The sequence below is a fragment of the Simochromis diagramma genome, unplaced genomic scaffold, assembly GCF_900408965.1.
Source record: "Simochromis diagramma unplaced genomic scaffold, fSimDia1.1 OVJJ01000351.1, whole genome shotgun sequence".
NCBI lineage: Eukaryota > Metazoa > Chordata > Actinopteri > Cichliformes > Cichlidae > Simochromis > Simochromis diagramma.
The window spans coordinates 226,004-249,302 of record NW_024387179.1 but is presented as its reverse complement, the minus strand read 5'-3'; the positions used below and the strand labels follow the sequence as shown (position 1 = coordinate 249,302).

Here is a 23,299-nt window from a genome sequence, read left to right as displayed (position 1 = left end):
TTGTGTTACTAACACTGATGCTTTTACACTTTAGGACCCTCGAGACCTCTGCTGCTCAGCCGTCCTGATCGCTGCCTCCACTTTAACCAGTGCCAGAGGCTGTAACCTCTGATCATTTCACCTGCACCGGCAGTAAAACTCTTCTCCAGAACCAAACGTGCCATAAACCCATCACAGCTTCATCATCAGCTCAGTCTCAGCAACATGCAGACGACCGAGCAGCAGAAACTCTGCAGGGAACGTCTGAAGTCTGTTCTTCAGTTTTCCCAGCTCACTGTTTATTGAACATGAGACAGAAAAATAACTTCACCTTTAATGTGAAACTTTTATCGCCTGTGACATATTTGCAGGAAGTTTTCATGCTGTGATTTAGTGTCACAGCCATAAATATCACACAAGGTAAAAACTACAAGTCCCAGCATCCTCTGTGTTTAGGGAGGAGCAGTGAAACAATGTACATTTCAAATTCCTTTAATTTTAAATATGTTTATATTGTCTATCCTGTAAAATAGTCAGATGTCTATTCATATTAATGTACAGAATTCACCTGCTTGCTGCTACTACTGCACATTCACCCAATGTATATACTATATATATATATATATAATGTTCTTCCTCTACACCCCCCCCCCCAATTTTTGCACATGTCGAGGAGCGTGTCAGGCTACATTTCACTGTGTGTTATACTTGTATAACTATGCATGTGACAAATAAAGAACCTTGAACCTTGAACCTTGAAAGTGAAAGTGTTGATCCTCCGTTCAGAGCAGCAGGAGGAGGAAGGTGGAGCTGAGGCAGGTGAGTGTTAACATGAATATGTTTCTTCTTATGACATAAAATAATTCCACGCTGTTCGTGTCTGTGGGTGAAACGTGAGGCCGGTCGACTCCTCTGAGCGCTGGTTTCCTGTAAGTAGAGAGGAAGTGAGTTTAGCTGAGAGAGCAGGAGGAGAGTGAGAGCTGTGCTGAGGCAGGTGAGTGTTAACACCGCTCTGACATTACTGTGTCTCTGTGGCGGGAACAACAGGCTCCGTCAGTGGAGGCAAAAATAATCAGACTTTGGTTTTTCAAAGGAAACTACTTTATGTTGGGAGAAGCCGCGCGCTCATTGGATAACGACTTGTCAATCTCAAGTTATTAGCCAATGAGCGCGCAGGTTCACAGTAAGACCCGCCCTCATCACGACATTTTTAAAAACTAAACGTCCAAATTCATCGGCTGCATCCTCCTGAGGACCCGGCCTTCACGGTCTACGTGGGCTGGGTCCTCAGAAGGTCGGGTATGCCGGAAGTAAACGGCTGGGGAAATTGGACGGTCTAGCCTTCTGATTAGGGTCACCGCTATCTCGGTGGAGTTTAATAAACTCGGCCGTCTGCTCCTTGCTATCTGCAATATAACAGGACACTGGAGTAAATTCTCGACCGTCTCATACTTCTGTTTAATCAGTTTCCTGTTTGATGTTTATTCAGCTGTGTAAAAACCAAGGAGGAACCCACCCGGGGGATTAATAAAGTTTTATTTTATCTAATCTAATCTAATAACTTTAATCTCAGCCAAACCGATTTACTCACGAACAAACAAAACACTGAAAAAAGACAAACAATAACATTTTTAGATTGTCTAAGTGACTTATACAGGCATGTGCAGAGGAGGGGCTTGAGCACCCGCCCCTTTCCTGATGGGTGCCCAAAGTGCCCTTTTGTTGAGGCAACTTTTAAAATTTTTTTTATTTATTTATTTTTATTTGTGTGTGCGTGCGGAGTCCTGTCTGTGCCCTTCAATAATAATATTTAACTATTAATCACAGTTTTGCTAAATAAAAGGATCTGGCTTGCATCAGTCACATGATCACATTTAACCAATGATCGCCCTTGACGGCAGAACGCGCTGGTTACGAGCCGGGAACGAGCTCACAAAGAGCACGCGCATTTTTTGCAGTCCGGAGCTGCAGGAGAAACACAAGTTAACTCAGAGACACAGACTGATGCGACACAACCAGTAAGTAGGTGTACAGCGCACACTGTAGTGTATAGCACCCAGGAGTATTAGCTTATTACGTACACGTTGGTAAGATGTCTTGTGGCAATTTGACGAACTGAAACAAACGAGCGTGCTGTGTGTGCAACAGCGCGACAAACATTACCTGTCCTTTTATTAACTGCACAAGTAGTGCTGGTCATAGCTGCTGGCTACCTGTGTAAGGCTGTCATGGGTCTGTAGCTCTGTCACCGTTTTAGGGAACATGTTTAGTTTTAAAGTAAGTTACAGAGCATTTCCTGCCTTTCTGGGGGGATCATATTTCACTAAAAACGATCTAATATGCATGTCCACATAATTATGCATTATTATAATATTTTAAAAAACACACGCTGTATTTTAAAGAACATACTTTAAGAAGCAGATTATATTAGATTTATATTTTAAATAAGACAAAATTGGGATTTTACAGCAGTAAAATTATTGTATCTCTATAGTTTAAAAATGTAATAAGCTTTGCCCTGCACAGAGTGGATAGTGAAACAAATGGAATCATCATAAATACATTATTTCATATTTATTACTTCCCCCTCCTCATTGCTTTATTATTGTAGCTCTAGTAATAAATAATAATGTAAGGATTCTGGATCAGCACCGTGATGCCCATAGTATATACAGTATTCTGAAGAAGGTCCAAAATGTCACTGTGTGTGCGTGCATGTGTGTGTTTTATGTATATGGATTTTTTAAAATTATTACTCATGATATAACATTGTGCAGACATGCCTGGTAAGGACATGAGGAGGAAACAGTAGGAGCTGTGTGAGGCTACTAAAGGCAGGGCTATAACATTTTTCTGTCATCATTTTATTATAGATTAAGTGCAAGAGTTGTTAGGTGTGGATAATTAGATTATAGTTTATTGCAATAACAAGTTGTGACTTGTTCTCAGAAAGACAGCAAGTGGAGAGTGATATATGAAATGATGGGATGGAAGGAAGAAGAGAAGCAAAGAGTGATTCACAGGCAGAGCCTAAATTATTTCTCACAGTTTTTTGTTGCCTTATGGTTCCAAGCGCTGTCACCAATCTTTGCATTTTGTTATTATCTCATGACACTTGTTTAATCAGCTACCATCTCTCCTGTGGACTTTTTAATGTCTACAGTCTCAGATCAACACAGCCCTGCCCTCCAGCACTATCAGCAGCAGGAGCAGCAGAAAAACCTCAACAGCAACACTGAATGTTTCCTCCATCTGGAAAGAACAGGCCTGTTGCAACCTGTAATATGTCCCTTTTCTTGGCATCCTTGCAAATGTCTATTTTTCTTGTTCCTCCTCCTCGTCTAGGTCTAACCTGCTTGAAAACCTCAGTGTCTTCATCATAATGCATCCATCCTATTTCTATTTTTCTATTTCTCTTCAGAGCATTTCTTTTATGGGTTGTTTGGGAATGTTCTTCTTGCCGTGTGCTACTGCCATCCTCTTCAGATAATTTTCTTTTGGACAGTTTGGATTTCAGCCGTTCAAAAAGCGCTGACTTGCGGCTGCTGCCCCTCCGTCTGCAAAATCCAAATACTGCTAGACGATCACCGTATGATGGCAAATAAGTCTTCAGCTCCTCATCTGTCATTAGACTTATGACACTGGCATCAATCTAAAGATGGAAAAATAATTTAATTTATTGAAACAACCAGCCTTGAAAATACAATCCTATTTTTAACTTAAGAACAATGAGGAAAAGTTGCATTTCAACCAGTATCTTGTTGGAATTAAGTACCTTCTCATTCTCCAAGGTCTGTATAATTTCCTCAGAGACTTCTCTTTGTTTCAAGAATTCAGTCAAGTCTCCCATGCTGTATGGAAGGATGTAAATTAAAATTACAAAATTAAAATAAAGCCACCATATTATCATCAAAGTATCTGTGCCTACCTACATTATGAGCTCTGACTATGGTGGAGAAGTGGGAACTGCATTTTTAAGTGTCCATTTGCACTGTAACTACAATCAGCATCACAATACAGTCAATCCCACATTTTCTCAGTTGTCTGGTTACAGTTTTATTGGTTTTGTTCCTTATTTATATAGTTGTCACTCATATTCCCTGTTTTGGGTGATTTGTGATTTTGTTTTATACGGTGCTGTACACTTATTACGCATGCTTTCAGCAAAACGTCTGTTTCATCAGACGTAACAGGTGTCATTAGCGTGTAACAGAAACCTTATAGGTACCTTTGGTTAACCCTGACGTTGCATTCTATTCAACTTTGTATGTAACAATCGCTGTCACACTGTTTTTATATACCTTTTATCCAGTTATCATTTGTAGGAAGGCATTCAAAACTGAAGAACCCGGCGCCATTTGTTGTTAATACAGTAGCTCACGACACGATCCAGTTTTGAGTGCGGACCCCTTTGCGCCATATCCTTCCGGGTAACAAGGAAATGATATCAGCCACGTAGATTTCTTATTGGCAGCGCTAACTCGAAATTTCGAGTTATTTTCTCAAAATTTCGAGTTAATAACTCGAAATTTCCAGTTATTTTTCTCAAAATTTCGAGTTAATAAGTCGAAATTTCGAGTTATGGATCTTTTTTTTTTTTTTTTTAGTGGCGGAAACGGGCTTCCATATGATACCACCCTGTTTTTAAAAAGTTTTTAAAGCTGTTCATTAGACTACTCAGCTGCTTTGCCTGTTGGTGCTGATAAACTGTTCTCTGACTTCAAGGTTATTTCCCTGTAGAGATGGCACGATACCACTTTTTTATGTCCGATACCGATATCATAAATTTGGATATCTGCCGATACCGATATGAATCCAATATAGTGTATTTTTTAATCAATAAAACGTTTTTTTTAATGTCTTGCTTTTTTATCAATCTGATAAACTTAAACCTACTCCATCCTCCCTATTCTGGTATTTTAAAGAGTAAGCAACCTAACTAATAGGGCTCTAAAACTCCCAGCAAAAAAATAAATAAATAAAAAATAGGGAACCACCCTCCAGCTCATGATGCTTAATTGACGTAATCAACTTTAATTTGATGCAGTGTGAAAAAAATGCACAGAAATAAATTAGTTTTCAAGAATAATTAAATATATTCAACATCTTTCTTCAACAGAACTGCAGACTGCACAGATGGTACCTTCCCAAAGGAAAAAGTACTATAGCTTACTAGGGTATATTAGACTTAACAGTTACTATATACAGTAATTGACTTCTATACATTTTACATCAGATTAAAACTTTGGGTGTAAGATTCAGATAATTATTTATTAAAAGCCAGACATTTTAAATGAGAATAAGAAAGAAAAGTATGTCTTTGTGCCCCCTTTTCCCTGTTAATGTCCTACCTGCCCCCCTGGCTAAACTTTGCTAGATCCGCCCCTGCACAGTTACCAGCCGTCAGCTACATAGAAAAGGATCCTGGTTAGGGATGGGTATTGATAAGATTTTCACGAATCCGATTCCATTTTCGATTCTGTTTAACGATTCGATTCTTTATCGATTCTTTTTAAAAAAGGAGAACACTAAGTTCGATTAGCTTAGAACTTTGTTTTATATCTTCTCTTTGAACAAGATAGAAATTTAGGAGTAAGATGGCCTTACAAACCCAACAGTGAGATCTTAAGAGATCCACAGCCTACGGCTCTTCAATGGGGTGTCACAGGGTCCCCGGGGAAAAAAATTGTGAATGTAAAATAATAAAATAAATATTCTTCTGTTGCAATAACAAAGTATAACATAAATTATTTTGTAGCAATTACACAAGAATATCTAGTAATGTCCCTGCCTACAATTATGCTTTTGCATATTCGTAGTGTTTCCTCCCTTAAATGAAGTATCTACTTTGCAAGTATTGCAAGTTGCCCTGTTGTCATCCGTTCTCGTAAAGTATAACCAAACTTTTGAGCGTTTGAGCTGCTTAGGCGCCGTGTTTCCTGCCAGGTAAATGACGCTCTGCAACGTGGTGACGTCATTCGGGGCGACTGGAATCGATAAAGGAATCGTTTGCAAAAATGGCAAACACTTCCAAGGAATTGAAACAGTGGGAACCGGTTCTCAACAAGAACCGGTTTTCGATACCCATCCCTACTCCTGGTGTAGAAAGTAATATTAAATAAATTCTAACAGCAGCTTATCAAGCTTAAACGTGCTGCTGTTGTTCAGCTGCTGGTTTCCTCTTTCTGGTGCAAAGTGGGCCAAAAACAAACAAGAGAGACGGACTCGCTACAGAAAAGCCGATCAGCTGATCATTGATCAGTTTCATGATTGAAGTAGCAGCAGGAGAGGGAGGGGGAGAGAAGAGGCAGTTGCTCCATATATCGGTTGTTAAGCTTAACGCAGGGATACTTTACAAACATTCAGAGATGAACTTACACACTTGCTTTACTTCTCTCTGGGATAACTTCCTCGGAGATGAAATGCCGGGTTGATAGTGAGGCTCCAAATACACGCAGCCGCTCTATCACGTGATGCATACTGCTGCGACGTGCTACGGTTATGAGCCGAGTTACGCCATGTCGCAAGTTTTTGATATTTAATGGATCCGATTACATTTTTAATTTCTCTCCAATATCCGATCCAGCAATTTACGTCAGTATCGGACTGATACGTAATATCAGATCGGTCCATCTCTATTTCCCTTTCTGGATTAAGTAAGGTTGTAAAAGCAGCTCGATGTACAACCTGTTCTTTGGATCCTCTACCAGCCTGGGCTATAAAGGAACTGTGGTCAGTATTAGGACCCTACATTCTGTTTCTTTTAAATACTTCATTGACGACCGGAGTCTTTCCTGAATGTTTTAAATCAGCTGTGGTAGTACCAATCTTGAAAAAGCCTGGACTGGATGTTGACATGGTCGCAAATAGGGCAGGGTATCGTCACTGATTTCTAGAATCGATTTGATTCCGATTCACAAGGTCCTGAATCAATTCGATCCACCATTCGATTCAATTCAATTCGATTTGAATCTGGGAAATTTTGCCTCAGACAGTCAGAAATGTTATAATTCAGATCAGTACATTTACATATTTTTGTATCTATAAGAAGGAAGCTGACACTCGCAAGACTTTATCAAAGGTGTGAGCATCACAGCAGAGGCCTTTGTGTCAAAGTAGCTGAAGATAAAACACAGAAAAACATGAAGGTGGTTTTCCTGTTCTGGGATTTTATAAAAATATTCTGCAGTAGATCAAAAACAAAAGAAAACCATTAATCAACATATGAACGTTACCTCTGAAGTTACAGCAGTTTTATTACAAACACAGCGTTTTGCATTTTGCATAATTTTAAAAAGTTTAAATTTGTTCAGAAGCCTGTTGAACGGCAGAAATTAGGTTTTCTTTTCGGAAGTAAGTAAAAGGAAAAAAACAGCGGTCGTCAGTGCTGTAACAACGGTAGACTTGTGCGTAACAAGCAAGCGAATAATGCAGAAAAGAGATTTTTAGACGGGAAACTGTTCTTGAAGTACAGAGAGAGAGAGAGCTGTGCATGAAGTGTGATTTTATTGTGGTGGAAGCAAAACAGCAAAAGTCAGAGTGAGTTCATGACGATGTTTATGTGAAGCGTAGTTTGGATCTTCTTTTGCTGCTGGTTCAGTCAATATTGTTTGGAGAGAGATAAAACTAACAGCTTTAGAATCACCGTAAAAAGGACGTAAACACAAAGCTCGACCCGCCGAAACATCAGAATCAGCGAGCTGTCGACTTTCAGCCTTGACCGTGTCCGTGCCATTGGGTGAGAAAGGCGACATCTCACTGATTCTGATGCGGCGGCGGCTCTGAGCTTTGTGTTTACGTCTTTGTGCAGAATCCGTGTTCCTGCTCTCATTTACTGTTTCAGCTGTTTGGTGGTTGTTGAAATTTTGTGAGGTTTAACGTGAGATTCTGGTGTTTCGGGCAAAATAAAATTATATTAAAAAATCGATTCAGGATTTTAATGAATCGATATCACGTTATCCAAGCTAGAATCGATTTTAAACAATGAATCGATTATTAAAACCCACTCCTAGTCGCAAACTATAGACCCATCTCACATCTGTCTTTTTTATCTAAAATCTTTGAAAAAGTGGTTTTTAAGCAGCTCACTGAGCATCTGTCAACTAACAATCTGTTTGAACCATTTCAGTCTGCTTTTAGACCAAATCACTCCACAGAAACAGCTTTAGTCAAAGTGGTAAATGATCTGCTGGTAAATGCAGACAACGATCGCACTTCAGTTTTATTACTGCTGGATCTAAGTGCTGCGTTTGACACTGTGCATCACTGCATTTTATTGGATAGGCTTGAACATTTTATTGGAATTACAGGAAATGTTTTATCATGGCTGAGATCTCACCTGTTTGGGAGGTCTCAGACTGTTAGTTTTAAAAACGATCTCTCCGAGACTTGTGCAGTGAGGCATGGGGTCCCTCAGGGCTCCGTACTTGGACCATTGCTGTTTTCTATGTACCTGCTGCCTCTTGGTGTTCTTTTACGTTCTTTTAATGTAACCTTTCATTGTTACGCTGATGACCTGCAGCTTTATGTTCCTTTAACCATTGGAAATTGTGCTGAAGTCTCTAAACTAGAATGTTGTTTATCTGCAATTAAGGGCTGGTTATTTGAGCACATTACCCCTGTTCTGAGATCTCTTCACTGGCTACCTTGTCAGGTTCGAGCAGATTTTAAGGTCCTGCTGCTCACCTACAAGGCTTTAAACGGATTGGCACCTTCATACCTCTCCGACCTTTTACACCTTTATGTTCCATCTCGTGCTCTCCGATCTCAGGACTCTGGTCTTCTAAAAGTTCTTAGAGCCAGAAAAAAGACAATTGGAGAGCTTTTTCTTTTCATGCCCCGTTTCTGTGGAACAACCTCCCACAAGATATTCGGCAGGCTGCTCTGTGGAGGTTTTTAAAACCAAGTTGAAGACACATTTGTTCACCCGATCCTACATGTCTTAATTCTATGGCTTTTAGTTTTTACATTTTTATTGTTTTTAACTTGTATTGTGTCTTTTACCTGTATTGCTATGTATCGCTCTTATTTTATTTATCTCTTTAGTTGTACAGCACTTTGTTTGAAAGCGCTTTATAAATAAAGTTATTATTATTATCATTATTACAAGGTCCACATTTATGGGAACATCTGCTACAGATATGGGAGAATATTTGATTTCTATTGTAGACAGAAGCCACGGGTGTGTTCAGTCAAACGTTTAGAATAAACTTTGGTCTATAAATGTGTTTCATGATTTATTTTTAACTCCAACTGCTTATTTGTACTATGCTTTCATTTCAGAGTGCAATGAGAAATAAAAAGGATATGTTCAATAAAACTGTCATGATCCTGGGTCTGTGACTCAGTGTTTTCTGTTTTGTATTGTTACTCTTTGATTTCATGATGTATCTTTGTTTATTCTTACGTTTTGGTTCTGTGTTTTGTTGTACCTCTAAGTTCAGTCTTTGTATTTCCTGCTTTGTTGTGAAGGTCCGTGTCTCATGTCAGTGTGTTTAGTTTGCGTTTCCTCTGTCTCGTCTTGTCAATCACTCCCAGCTGTGTCCTCCTTCTGTGTCTCATTCCCCCGTTATCCCTCTGTGTATTTAAGCCTTGTGTTTGCCTCTGTTAGTTGCTGGTTCGTCTGCGTATCTGTCAGGGTCCTGGGTCTCCAGATCTAGTGTTTTCAGTTCTTTGTGATTTTTGTGTTATGTCAGTTTAGTTTGTGAGTTATTCTATGCTTCCTAGGTTTTGATTCCCTGCCCCCCTTGTTTCTCTGTGCACTCTGTTCTGTGTTTAGTCTTCTCTGTCCATTTGTTCCGCCCTGTGTTGTTGCCGTCTGTGTCTCCCTCTGTGTAACTGTCTATATAGTGATGTGTTGTGGTGCTTTGCTCCCACCCCTTGTGTTCCGTGTTTTCGTCTTCCCTTCGTGTATTTCTTCATATTCGTGTACTGTTAGTTTTCCCGGTTTAGGTTTTTGCTTAGTTTCCATGCTCACCTTCGCCATTTCTGTTTGTATCACCATGTGATGAATAAACTCACTTGCATCTGAGCTGCCTGCATAAAGGGTCCTTTAATAATTTACACACGGCTCGCAAACCGTGACAAAAACACTGGAAAAATTGGGCAGTTCTAAAACGTTTGACGGGTAGTGTATATATTTAGTTTATATATTTTCTTTATTTATAATAGTTACTTTCATATTGTAGCAAAGTGTTACTTGGATACTTCTCTATGTGCTTCTTTATGTGCAATTTTGTTGCATTCTGAGCCTTAGAAATTTATTGGTGGTAGTGATGAACTGCTGTTAGAATCAAGTTAAATTCTGATAAATCAGACAATTACCTCTCCAGCTGTTGTTACAGTCTTTGTTTATCGGATCCTTACAGGGTAAAAGATGACGACGCCTAAAGAAATCCTTCTGGGGACTTTGGAGGATTTGGGACGTGATGACTTTAAAAACTTCAAGTGGCATCTGAAGAACTACGGGTCTGTAGAAGGTTTACCAGCAATCCCAGTGAGTAAACTGGAGAATGCAGAGAGGACGGACATAGTGGATCTGATGTTTGATACCTACTCTATCAACACTTTTGAAGTCACTAAAAATCTTTTGGGGAGGATAAACAGGAATGATCTGTTGGAGAATTTAAATAAAACCATCCCAGAACCCAAAGGTAAGTCAGGGAATGACTAAACAAAAAACACATAAACAATAAAAACATTAGTTAACATTACACAGGTGCCATAAGCATCCATATAAATAATAAATCCAAAACACTTGCCAACACTTTCAGGAGTGAGAGACTGCAGAAAGCCTACAGTTTATGTTTTATGCATCTGCACAAATAACCTCCTGTGTACACATGAATATCTGCTCTTTGGGTTGGTTTGATTAAAATGGGACCAGCAGCAGGTTTTCTGCCCATTTTACAGATTTATATTGTCAGATTGGTTTTAGAGCTGTTTGATCAACATAAATGAGGCGACAACAACAGTTTGGGACACGTCACAAATATGATCAAAGTGCTTTTTCTTAAATCTATTTACCAGTTGAAGGTAAAGTTAAAAAAAATGGCTGCCATTTCTTTCTGCTGTTTGGAGACCCAAACAAAAAAAATGCCCAGACAGTAAATGCTTTTTATTATGGTTGATAAACAGGACACTAAGGTGATTGGTCAAAGGTTGGAGGAAAGCCACAGTTCTCCTTATATGACTGAAATCCACCATCTCAGCTCACGTTTTTTCTTCTGCAGCTTTCTGGGAGATTCCACTTCAGCCTTCTGCTGGCAACGCTCCCGTTACCATGCTTCCCTTAGGCAGCATCATTAGAAGACATAGCATACATTTACACTGCTATGCAGATGACACCCAGCTCTATCTGTCCATGAAGCCAGATAACACACACCAATTAGTTAAACTGCAGGAATGTCTTAAAGACATAAAGACCTGGATGGCCGCTAACTTTTTGCTTCTTAAATCAGATAAAACTGAGGTTATTGTACTCGGCCCTGAAAAGCTTAGAAATATGGTATCTAACCAGATTCTTACTCTGGATGGCATTACCTTGGCCTCCAGTAATGCTGTGAGGAACCTTGGAGTCATTTTTGACCAGGACATGTCCTTCAACGCACATATTAAACAAACATGTAAGACTGCGTTCTTCCATTTGTGCAAAGTCTCTAAAGTTAGAAATATCCTGTCTCAGAGTGACGCTGAAAAACTAGTTCATGCATTTATTACTTCCAGGCTGGACGACTGTAATTCATTATTATCAGGATGTCCAAAAAACTCCCTGAAAAGCCTTCAGCTAATCCAAAATGCTGCAGCAAGAGTCCTGACAGGGACTAGAAAGAGAGAGCAGATTTCTCCTGTTTTGGCTTCCCTTCATCGACTTCCTGTTAAATCCAGAATTCAAAATCCTGCTCCTCACATACAAGGTCTTAAATAATCTGGCCCCATCTTACCTTAATGACCTTGTAGTACCATATCACCCTATTAGAGCACTTTGCTCTCGCTCTGCAGGCCTACTTGTTGTTCACAGAGTATTTAAAAGTAGAATGGGAAGCAGAGCCTTCAGTTTTCAGGCCCCAAAAAGATAGTTGGGTTTTTTCTGTTGTATTATTGTAGGTTCTTTATCTTACAATATAAAGCACATTGGGGTGACTGTTGTTGTTATTTGGAGGAATTAAAAAAAACGTTTATACTTGAAATTCTTTCATTTATTCTACATATTTATTCATTACTGGCTCCATAGTGTTGTTTATGTAATATGTGAAATGTTGCTAGTATTGATTTGGTGCTGTATAAATAAACATAATTAAATCGAATGTGTCTCTATAAAACCTGCCCTCAGTTATAACCCAAGTGTCAGGGCTCAATGGCTCATGAAAAGGAATGGAGTCAAGCACAGAACCAAAGAACGGAGGCTGAGTGACTTTTAACAGAAATGTATTTTACTAGATTTCTTGATGGAGAAAGCTGAATCACGGCTAAATTCAACAGCAAGCGAGGTATTAGTGCAGAGCTGAGGCCAGAACATAAGCTGAGGCAGGTCAAAGGAACAACAGGGGCAGAAACGGGCGAATAGAAACTATCCAGGATCACTGGAACAAAGGAGATAATAATCAGAGTGGTCCACAGTGTAGTGAATGAGTCCAAGATTTAAAAACTAAGAGGTGTTAAGTGGCTGCAGGTGGAGATCAGCTGGAGGAGCAGATGAATTAAATCTGGGTACAGAGTGAGATGTGGAGAGTGAGAGAGAGAGGAGAGAGTTGGAAGATATATCCAGGTGCCGACTAGGGAACAGGAAAAGAGGGTTACGCGAAACATGCCGAGGAGCACAAGACAAAATGTGAGGCAGAGAACTGACTGTGGTAAGCAGACAATCTGGAGAAGGTTCATTGTGAGTGCTGCTCATAAATACTGCCGGAGTAATTGGCAACAGGTGAGGAGCAGGGAGGAGTGAGGAGGGCTCCACCCAGGGGAGGAGAGCTGATGCTGTGGAAAGTTACTCAGACTCACCTGGATTATGACACCAAGAGTCCAGTGAACTGAACACATAACCACAGTAACCAGAATGCAGTTTTCTCATTTGTGTCATTTGCTGTTTATTCATGCAGAGATTCTCACTGAGTGTCAGCTCAAACTCAAGTCAGACCTGAAGCAGAAGTTCCAGTGTGTGCTTGAGGGGATTTCTACAACAGAAAACCCGACCCTCCTGAGTCAGATCTACACAGAGCTCTACATCACAGTGGGAGGGACTGCAGAGGTCAATGATGAACATGAGGTCAGACAGATTGAAACAGCATCCAGGAAACCAGACAGACCAGAAACAACCATCAGACAAGAAGACATCTTTAAACTCCCACCTGGAAGAGATAAACCAATCAGAACAGTGCTGACAATGGGAGTGGCTGGCATTGGGAAAACAGTCCTAACACAGAAGTTCACTCTGGACTGGGCTGAAGACAAAGCCAACCAGGACATCCAGTTCATGTTTCCATTCACTTTCAGAGAGCTGAATCTGTTGAAAGAGGAAAAGTTCAGCTTGGTGGAACTTGTTCATCACTTCTTTACTGAAACCAAAGAAGCAGGAATCTGCAGCTTTGAAGACTTCCAGGTTGTGTTCATCTTTGATGGTCTGGATGAGTGTCGACCTCCTCTGGACTTCCACAAAACTACAATCCTGACTGACCCTAGAAAGTCCACCTCAGTGGATGTGCTGCTGATAAACCTCATCAGGGGGAAACTGCTTCCCTCTGCTCGCCTCTGGATAACCACACGACCCGCAGCAGCCAATCAGATCCTTCGTGACATGTGTTGGCAGTGGTGACAGAGGTCAGAGGGTTCACTGACCCACAGAAGGAGGAGTACTTCAGGAAGAGATTCAGAGATGAGGAGCAGGCCAGCAGCATCATCTCACACATCAAGACATCACGAAGCCTCCACATCATGTGCCACATCCCAGTCTTCTGCTGGATCACTGCTACAGTTCTGGAGTTTGTCATGAAGAACAAAGAGAGCGAAGATCTGCCTAAGACTCTCACAGAGCTCTACCTACGCCTTGTGCTATTTCACCTAAAAACGAAGGACATCAAGTATGATGGAGGAGCTGAGACAGATTCATGCAGGAAGATCATTGAGTCTCTGGGAAAACTGGCCTTTGATCAGCTGCAGAAAGGAAACCTGATCTTCTATGAATCAGACCTGACAGAGTGTGGCATCGATATCAGAGCAGCCTCAGTGTACTCAGGAGTGTTCACACAGATCTTTAAAGCTGATGAGTGCCACATGTTCACTGATGTCGTTTACTGTTTCGTCCATCTGAGCATTCAGGAGTTCTTTGCTGCTCTTCATGTCTATCTGACCTTCATCAACTCTGGAGTCAACCTGCTTAAGAAACAATCTCCTCTCTTTAAAATTTTCCAGAAAACACTTACTGTAAAAGAGTTCTACCAGAGTGCTGTGGACAAAGCCTTAGAGAGTCCAAATGGACACTGGACTTGTTCCTCCGCTTCCTCCTGGGTCTTTCACTGCAGACCAATCAGGATCTCCTATGCATGCTGACACAGACAGGAAGTAGCTCACAGACCAATCAGGAAACAGTTCACTACATCAAGAAGAAGCTCAGTGGGAAACTGTCTGCAGAGAAAAGCATCAATCTCTTCCACTGTCTGAATGAACTGGATGATCGTTCTCTAGTGGAGGAGATCCGACAGTCCCTGAGTTCAGGACGTCTCTCCACAGATCAACTGTCTCCTGCTCAGTGGTCGGCTCTGGTCTTCATCTTACTGTCATCAGAAAAAGATCTGGATGAGTTCGATCTGGAGAAATACTCTGGTTCAGAGAAGGCATTTTTGAAGCTGCTGCCAGTGGTCAAAGCCTCCAAGAAAGTGCTGTAAGTGAATCTATGAACAAATATGTTTAATAATGCTAGATGAATAAAAGAATATGTCTCCATTGTTATTCTTCCTCAGGCTGAGAGTTTGTAAACTCTCAAAAAGAAGCTTTGAAGCTTTGTCTGAAATTCTCAGCTCCCCATCCAATCATCTGAGAGAGCTGGACCTGAGCTTCAACAAGCTGCAGGATTCAGAATTGGATTTGCTGTGTGTTGGACTAAAGAGTCCTGACTGTAAACTTGAAACTCTCAGGTAAGGATACAGACTTTTTGACACTTTTTGACTCTTAAATCTGTAAGTTTATCTTGATGCGGACGTTCAAAGTCAGCACAATTTTCCTTTCAAGTTCCTGAGTTTATATTTTTGACTGTCAGGTTGTCTGGACAGATGTTTTTATTTTATTTTATTTCTTTACTTGTCCCTAAAGTCAGAACTAAACCCACATGTAGGTGACTTTCTGTTACTGGAGCAGCCTTCCTGAAGACAGCAGTGTGTTTTCATGCTTTTAAAGCCAAACTCACCTTTCTGACCTGGCTTTCATTTATTATCTATTTTTATTTGTTTATTATATATTTATTTCTACTGTTTAACTACTGCTCACATCTGTTATCCTCCTTTTTAATTGTTCATTTCTTTTTACCCAGTGTTTCTATATTGCACTTTGTATTTGTCATCTATATTTATCATGCACTACTTTGCTCATTTATTGTTTGGTTTTAATGTTATTAAATTCCGGTTTGTTTGGTATTCTTTACGGCCAAAAAGACATGGCTCAAAAGTGGTCTTTTTACTTTAAAAAATGATCTTTATTTTACATATCCGGATATGGAGACCTGAACACACAACACACAACCCCAGGTCTGAAGCACAAAACAGGAAGCCTAGTCATTTATATAGACGTCACACACACTTTAAGTTTCGATCAAACACTCTGCTTAGTTTAACTTTTCGCCTGGAAAAGCATGTAATTTCCTGTCAGTCCTGTCGGCACAGAGTGTACTCAGAGTTGGGCCTTTCTTATAAAGCAATATAATCAGCATATAAGTATTTAAGATTATAAATTTAAACCTCAAAAATTTTCTTACCTGGTCTCTGGTTTGTTTGTTTGTTTGTTTGTTTGTTTGTTTGTTTGTTTGTTTGTTTGTTTGTTTTGCTCAGTTCTGTTTTTCTGAGGTTTTTTAAGTTATTAAATTTGTAACTGTAGTGATTTGTGTGTGTGACAGAGAGGCACTGCTAGGGATTTTTGACACAAGTTGTTTTTTTAAAATCAGTCTGTGAAGGTTCTCAGACATCCAGGTCACTGTAGTCTAAGGAGCTTGGAAAGAAAAGCGTCTGGACTTCTTTAAGTTTCCTTGAAGATGTTTCACCTCTTATGAGAGAAGCGTCTTCAGTTCTAAGGGTCAAATGGTGGAGTGGGGCAGTCAGTGAAAGGGCAATGGTGGTGGCTCAGGGTTTGTATGTTTGGGGGGTTCAGAGGGAAAAGATGAATGCAGGTCTGGAGTTGGTGTGTGAGACCAGGGAGTGAATTCAGCATCCTGACAGCCTGGATGAAGCTGTCTCTCAGGCTCCTGGTTCTGGCCCGGAGGTTCTGGCCCTTATGGCAGCAGGTCCTGCCATAAGGGCTAGAACTGGGGCTTTTCGTGTGTTGATCCTGGCAAGGGATCTCCACACACTGTCTGGGGATAGTGTCACCACCTGATCGTTGGGGGGGGGGGGGGGGGTGGAGTCTTCTGGGCTGGGGTGTCGTTCTGTGTCTCAAAGCGAAAGAAAATTTCACTTAGCTCTTACGGTAATGTGGTGGACCCGACAGCGGTCTGAGGAGTGGGCTTGTAGTCTGTGATGGTTTGTATCCCTTGCCACAGCCTCTGAGTGTCTCTGCTGTCACTGAAGCTTTGCAAAATCCTCCTGGAGCACTGCATTTCCACCTCTCTGATGCATGTGACAGGTTTGCCCTTGCTGTTGTTAGGCTCACCTCACCCCCAGCTTTCAAGGCTGCATTTCTCACCCTCAGGAGCCTGTAGACCTCACCTGTGAGCCATGGTTTCTGATTGGCCCAGACAGTGGTCTCTATGACCTCATCGATGCCTTTTGAGATGTAGCCAATGACAGTTTCTGTATATTCCTGCAGGTCTGTGGTGTTGTCATGTGTGGCGGCCTGTTTAAGGATCTCCCAGTCTGTGGTGGAAAAGCAGTATTGCAGGTCCTTCTGGCCACACACGTACCTGCTTACGAACTGGTTTAGTGACTTTGACCAGGGGCCTGTATGCTGGCATTAGCATAACAGTGATGTGATCAGAGGCACCGAAGTGGGTGGGGGGCTTTGTAATCTCCTCTCTTGGTGGTGAAAACATTGTCCAAAATCTCGTTTCCTTGTGTTGGAAATGCAATGTGTCTATGCAGTAGTAATAATAGGGGGTGTCCAAATTCATGGGCTGCATCCTCCTGAGGACGCATTTGTAGACCGATTACGTCACAGCGACACGATGAAGGCTGTCCAAATTCATAGACTCCTCCGAATGCAGCCGACCAATGCGTCCTCCTTTTCCCCGAATTTAAAGGATGGGTCGGGTGTTTCCTTCGTGGCCCACCATATCCCAGAATTCATAGCGTGGCCCAGCCAATTCCACTTTCCAGCAATGGCGGTCGCTACTAAGCTTTTAATATTACTCTTATTACTCTTTGTGGGTCACAAAATAAACTTTTAACATATTTTCAGGCGAGAATGTAGCTGTGTCAACTTTAAATATCTGCTCAGTTTATCAAGATATCGCATATTTGCAAAAGTGCTCCGACGTTTCTGAGACGTCTGTTACCCACCAGCTCGATAGCTAGCTGGGAGCTCAAGGGTCACTAGAGCCGCCGAGAACAGCAAACTCCCGGCACATCATGTTCAGATCACCGCGGTCTTTCGCTACTCAGGTTAAACGTAATATATAAGTGACTTAGACAACCTAAAAATGTTATTGTTTGACTTTTTTCAGTGTTTTATTTGTTCCTGAGTAAATCAGTTTGGCTGAGATTAAAGTTATTAGATTAGATTAGACAAAATAAACCTTTACAGTGGCTTGCTAAAGTATTCGGTCCCCTTGAACTTTCCCACATTTTGTCACATTACAGCCACAAACATGAATCAATTTTATTGGAATTCCATCTGAAAGACCAACACAAAGTGGTGTACACGTGAGAAGTGGAACGAAAATCATACATGACTCCAAACATTTTTTACAAATAAATAACTGCAAAGTGGGGTGTGCGTAATTATTCAGCCCCCTTTGGTCTGAGTGCAGTCAGTTGCACATAGATGTTGCCTGATGAGTGCTAATGACTAAACAGAGTGCACCTGTGTGTAATCTAATGTCAGTACAAATACAGCTGCTCTGCGACGGCCTCAGAGGTTGTCTGAGAGAATATTGGGAGCAACAACACCATGAAGTCCAAAGAACACACCAGACAGTAGTGATGGGCAGATGAAGCTTCATGAAGCACTGAAGCTTTTCATCCAATTGGTTCACCCCAGTGCAAAGCTTCTTGAAGCTTCATTTGCTCTAGTAGGACACCTACTGGACGTAAAAATATTAGTTGGCATGAATTTGAAGAGTGTGGCCTTTTGCACACAGCCTGTAAATGTCAACAACAAAAGGAGTGTGTAAAACATGTATATTGTAGTGATGGCAGTATACTTTGTATATTTATACTGGCAGTATGGAAAATGATTATTTGGAAATGCTTAAAATGGAAATGCTCATTTACTGTGAGGTGAGGTGTGGCTGGGGTGTCCACAGTAGTTGTGCTTTTGTAACGTTGAGGTATGGACAGCTACACACTGCCTGTTCACATTTTATTCTGTAAAAACTAAATTTTCACTGCTTTTATGGCCTTTTTAGTGGGGAGAGCATAGCTAGGATTTAATGATTTAACAAATCTTTTAAATCCTTTGTCCTCCACAATGCTAAATGGCTGGGAGTCCTCAATCACCATGCTAACCAGGTTTTCATCTATTTGAGATTGTTCTCCTGAGGAAAGACAATAAAGACAAAGCACAAATATAAATATCACACACGTAACTTATAACAGCTGTATAATATTGTTATATTCGACCAGTGTGTGAATGTGAGAGTGAATGAATAGTGGCATTGTAAAGCGCTTTGGGTGCCTTGAAAAGCGCTATATAAATCCAATCCATTATTATTATTATTATTATTATTATTATTATTATTATTATTATTATTATTATATCATTTAGTAACATTACTGCATGCTATATTATCATGACATTTGATGGCTCACCTGGTCTTGCTCCACAATCGGTGTTCCCCTTATTCTCATGCAAAGCTCTGTAGTGCCTAAGCATGGATGAGGTGTTGTTATATCCCAGCTCCCTGGCACATAGCAAACACTTCACCTTGTACAAAAGTCAAGACAGCTTAACATAAATTGTATTGCACCATCAGTATTATGAAAATACATCTGTAGAAATGTACATACCTTGTTGGGAGGAATAAGATCAAAATGTTCCCACACAGGGGAGGACATCCTCCTCTTCTTAGCTGGCTCCATTCTCTCCTGACTTTCTCTCCTCACTCTCATAAACCTCCAAACTGTCTCCAAACTCTCACTAACAGCAAATTGCCATCAAACACCCACATTTTTGAATGAAGTCTGAGGGGTTTATATTGCTGTCATATCTCGCGGCAAAGTTCGAACCACTTCATGAACCAGTCACGTGGTACAGCCGGGCAGCGAGGCTTCGGACGTCGTCATTTTCAGCTCCTCCCATAAATGAAGCAAGCCTCGATACGCGCATCGCGGAAACGCCCCCTCAATTACTCGACACAAGCTTCGAAGCCTCGATACAGAACGTCACATCACTACCAGACAGGTCAGGGATAAAGTTATGGAGAAATTTAAAGTAGGCTTAGGCTACAAAAAGATTTCCCAAGCCTTGAACATCCCACGGAGCACTGTTCAAGCCATCATTCAGAAATGGAAGAAGTATGGCACAACTGTAAACCTACCAAGACAAGGCCGTCCACCTAAACTCACAGGCCGAACAAGGAGAGCGCTGATCAGAAATGCAGCCAAGAGGCCCATGGTGACTCTGGACGAGCTGCAGAGATCTACAGCTCAGGTGGGGGAATCTGTCCATAGGACAACTATTATTGGTGCACTGCACAAAGTTGGCCTTTATGGAAGAGTGGCAAGAAGAAAGCCATTGTTAACAGAAAACCATAAGAAGTCCCGTTTGCAGTTTGCCACAAGCCATGTGGGGGACACAGCAAACATGTGAACAAGCTGCTCTGGTCAGATGAGACCAAAATGGAACTTTTTGGCCAAAATGCAAAACGCTATGTGTGACGGAAAACTAACACTGCACATCACTCTGAACACACCATCCCCACTGTCAAATATGGTGGTGGCAGCATCATGCTCTGGGGGGGCTTCTCTACAGCAGGGACAGGGAAGCTGGTCAGAGTTGATGGGAAGATGGATGGAGCCAAATACAGGGCAATCTTGGAAGAAAACCTCTTGGAGTCTGCAAAAGACTTGAGACTGGGGCGGAGGTTCACCTTCCAGCAGGACAACGACCCTAAACATAAAGCCAGGGCAACAATGGAATGGTTTAAAACAAAACATATCGATGTGTTAGAATGGCCCAGTCAAAGTCCAGATCTAAATCCAATCGAGAATCTGTGGCAAGATCTGAAAACTGCTGTTCACAAACGCTGCCCATCTAATCTGACTGAGCTGGAGCTGCTTTGCAAAGAAGAATGGGCAACGATTTCAGTCTGTAGATGTGCAAAGCTGGTAGAGACAGACCCTAAAAGACTGGCAGCTGTAACTGCAGCAAAAGGTGGTTCTACAAAGTATTGACTCAGGGGGCTGAATAATTACGCACACCCCACTTTGCAGTTATTTATTTGTAAAAAATGTTTGGAGTCATGTATGATTTTCGTTCCACTTCTCACGTGTGCATCACTTTGTGTTGGTCTTTCACGTGGAATTCCAATAAAACTGATTCATGTTTGTGGCTGTAATGTGACAAAATGTGGAAAAGTTCAAGGGGGCCAAATACCTTTGCAAGCCACTGTATTAATCCCCCGAGTGGTTTTCACACAGCTGAATAAACATCAAACAGAAAACTGATTAAGCAGAAGTGTGAGATGGTCGAGAGTTTACTCCAGTGCCCTGTTATATTTTAGATAGCAAGGAGCAGACAGCTGAGTTTATTAAACTCCACCGAGACAGCAGTGATGCTAATCTGAAGGCTAGACCGTCCCATTTCATAGCCGTTTACTTCTGGCCTACCCGACCTTCTGAGGACCCGGCCCACATAGACCACGAAGGCCGGGTCCTCAGGAGGATGCAGCCTATGAGTTTGGACATGACCATAGTAAAAGTTAATGGAGTCTGACGTTGGTCGTGTCCAAATTCATGGGCTGCATCCTCCTGAGGACCCGGCCTTCGCGGTCTACGTGGGCCGGGTCCTCAGGGGGTCGGGTAGGCCGGAAGTAAACGGCTGTGGAATTGGACGGTCTAGCCTTCTCGATCTACTCCCGCCCTTAAATCAGAGTATTTCCGGTCGTCAGCGCCACGGCACGAAAACGTGACGAACTTGACAAACAAAGCAGATATTTGGAGTTTACACACCCACATTCTCGCCTGAAAATATGTTAAAAGTTTATTTCGTGACCCAGAAAGATTAATAAGAGTAATTTTAAAACTTAGTAGCGGCCGCCATTAGCCGGAAACTGGAGCTTGGCTGGGCCGCGCTATGAATTCTGGGATATGGTGGGCCACGAAGGACACACCCGACCCATCCTTCAAATTCAGGGAAAAGGAGGACGCATTTGTCGGCTGCATTCGGAGGAGTCTATGAATTTGGACAGCCTTCGGCGCGTCGCTGTGACGTAATCGGTCTACAAATGCGGCCTCAGGAGGATGCAGCCCATGAATTTGGACACGACCATTAATGACTGTAGAAAACATGAACGACGTGACAGCTCCCCAAAAATGAAGCCAAAACGTCTCTATCGCCCCCTGGTGTCTGGCTGCAGTATAGGTCATAAACCCCGCCTCCTCCATGTTAGCGGATGAGACTTGGGTCAGACTAAAATAAATTTATTCTCCTCAGATATTTTTCCAAAGATTCTTTCTTTTCTTATCAATAGTTCTCATCACGCTGATTTATGTCCAAGTTTGATTCTAATTCTGACAGCGGTGATGTTAAAATGGGGTGTAACGTCATCATAGCAGCCTTGGCTGGCAGCTGCAGTCACGGAGAAACTTGCGTATCTCTGTTCGGGAATAGCAGATAGAGCGTAGGCTCTGAGAGGACGGCCAGCGTTTACGCTACGAAGACACGACCGACTGTTTTAACCTGACAGCCTGAGGTGTTCTTCAGTAAACTGGACTACCCGACAGAAGGACCCGAGGCCCCGCTGCACTTTTTCGGTAAGTTAAACGTGTTTGTAAGCTACTCCGTAACTACCGTCCTTAGCTCGGTCCTGAGACCTAGCTAGCTAAGATGAGCACTCGGCTGTCAGGGTTTGTTTAGCTAACCCGTGCAGGTGAATGAATTTACCCTGACTAAAGAAATCAAGAGAAACGCCCCGGGCTGCTCAGTCACTAATTACCGTTACTGTACTTTTATTACAAGTATTATACTGTAAAGGCAACAGGCTGCACCCTGCTGCAGCTCCTGTGCAGAGCTGAATATTAAATATCTTATTAAACAGCACCATGTTTTCAGGCTCCACATGTGTAAAGACAGTAACACCTACTTTAAAAACCTGGCACTTCAGTAACTCCTCATTAATCTGTAAAAACTGATCAAATAGCAAAGCCCGACATTTACTGAAACCAACGACTTCCTCTTGGCAGCTTAAGTTAAAATGTTTGTTTAATTTTTCCACTGATTAATTTTTTAGCACTGACTGTATTTTTTATACTGAGTTTGTTGCAAATATTCAGGTTAAAAAACTGTCTGAAATATTGTTAATGAGGTAGTGTTCACAAAGACACATGTGCAGAACTCTGTACAGCTTCCATCCTTTAAGACAAATAGTTTGAAGCATTAATATTTCTTGTTCAATACCAGTGCTGATACCAGTGCTGATACCAGTGCTGATACCAGTGCTGATACCACCTCTGTATGTTGTGACCAGGATGCAGCAGCAGACTGAACCAGGACTGAAACCTGCTCCATCATCTCATCTTTGCAGATGTCCATTTATAAAGCTCCAACAACTCAAAGGTGAACATGATATTGGAACATCTGTTAGTATATAAGGCTTTTTTTAAACAAACACCTCATATGTCAGCTGTCAGCAGAGCTGTAAGACTGAAAAAATGTAAGAGAAGAGAAGAACACTCCCGAGTGTGTGAGGACAGAAGGATCAGCTTTGTTTCAGATTTGAGAGATAAACTTTATATTTCAGTTTGTG

General features: G+C 41.5%; 1 protein-coding gene and 1 long non-coding RNA gene across 2 annotated transcripts in view; one reads left to right on the top strand and one right to left on the bottom strand.

The window, feature by feature from the left end:
* Positions 1 to 3,102: 3,102 nt before the first annotated feature.
* LOC120745016 lies at positions 3,103 to 4,497 on the bottom strand. The gene is made up of 3 exons (XR_005698528.1): positions 4,281 to 4,497; positions 3,755 to 3,830; positions 3,103 to 3,631 (listed from the first exon to the last, which is right to left on the bottom strand). It is a non-coding gene; the product is annotated as an uncharacterized LOC120745016 (long non-coding RNA).
* A 5,755-nt stretch (positions 4,498 to 10,252) lies between these two features.
* Positions 10,253 to 23,299, top strand: part of LOC120745011 (protein NLRC3-like) — a 206,014-nt gene continuing 192,967 nt past the window's right edge. Inside the window, exon 1 of the mRNA XM_040049627.1 lies at positions 10,253 to 10,631. The gene's annotated coding sequence lies outside the window, so the exon portion shown is untranslated. The remainder of the gene's footprint in view (positions 10,632 to 23,299) is intronic.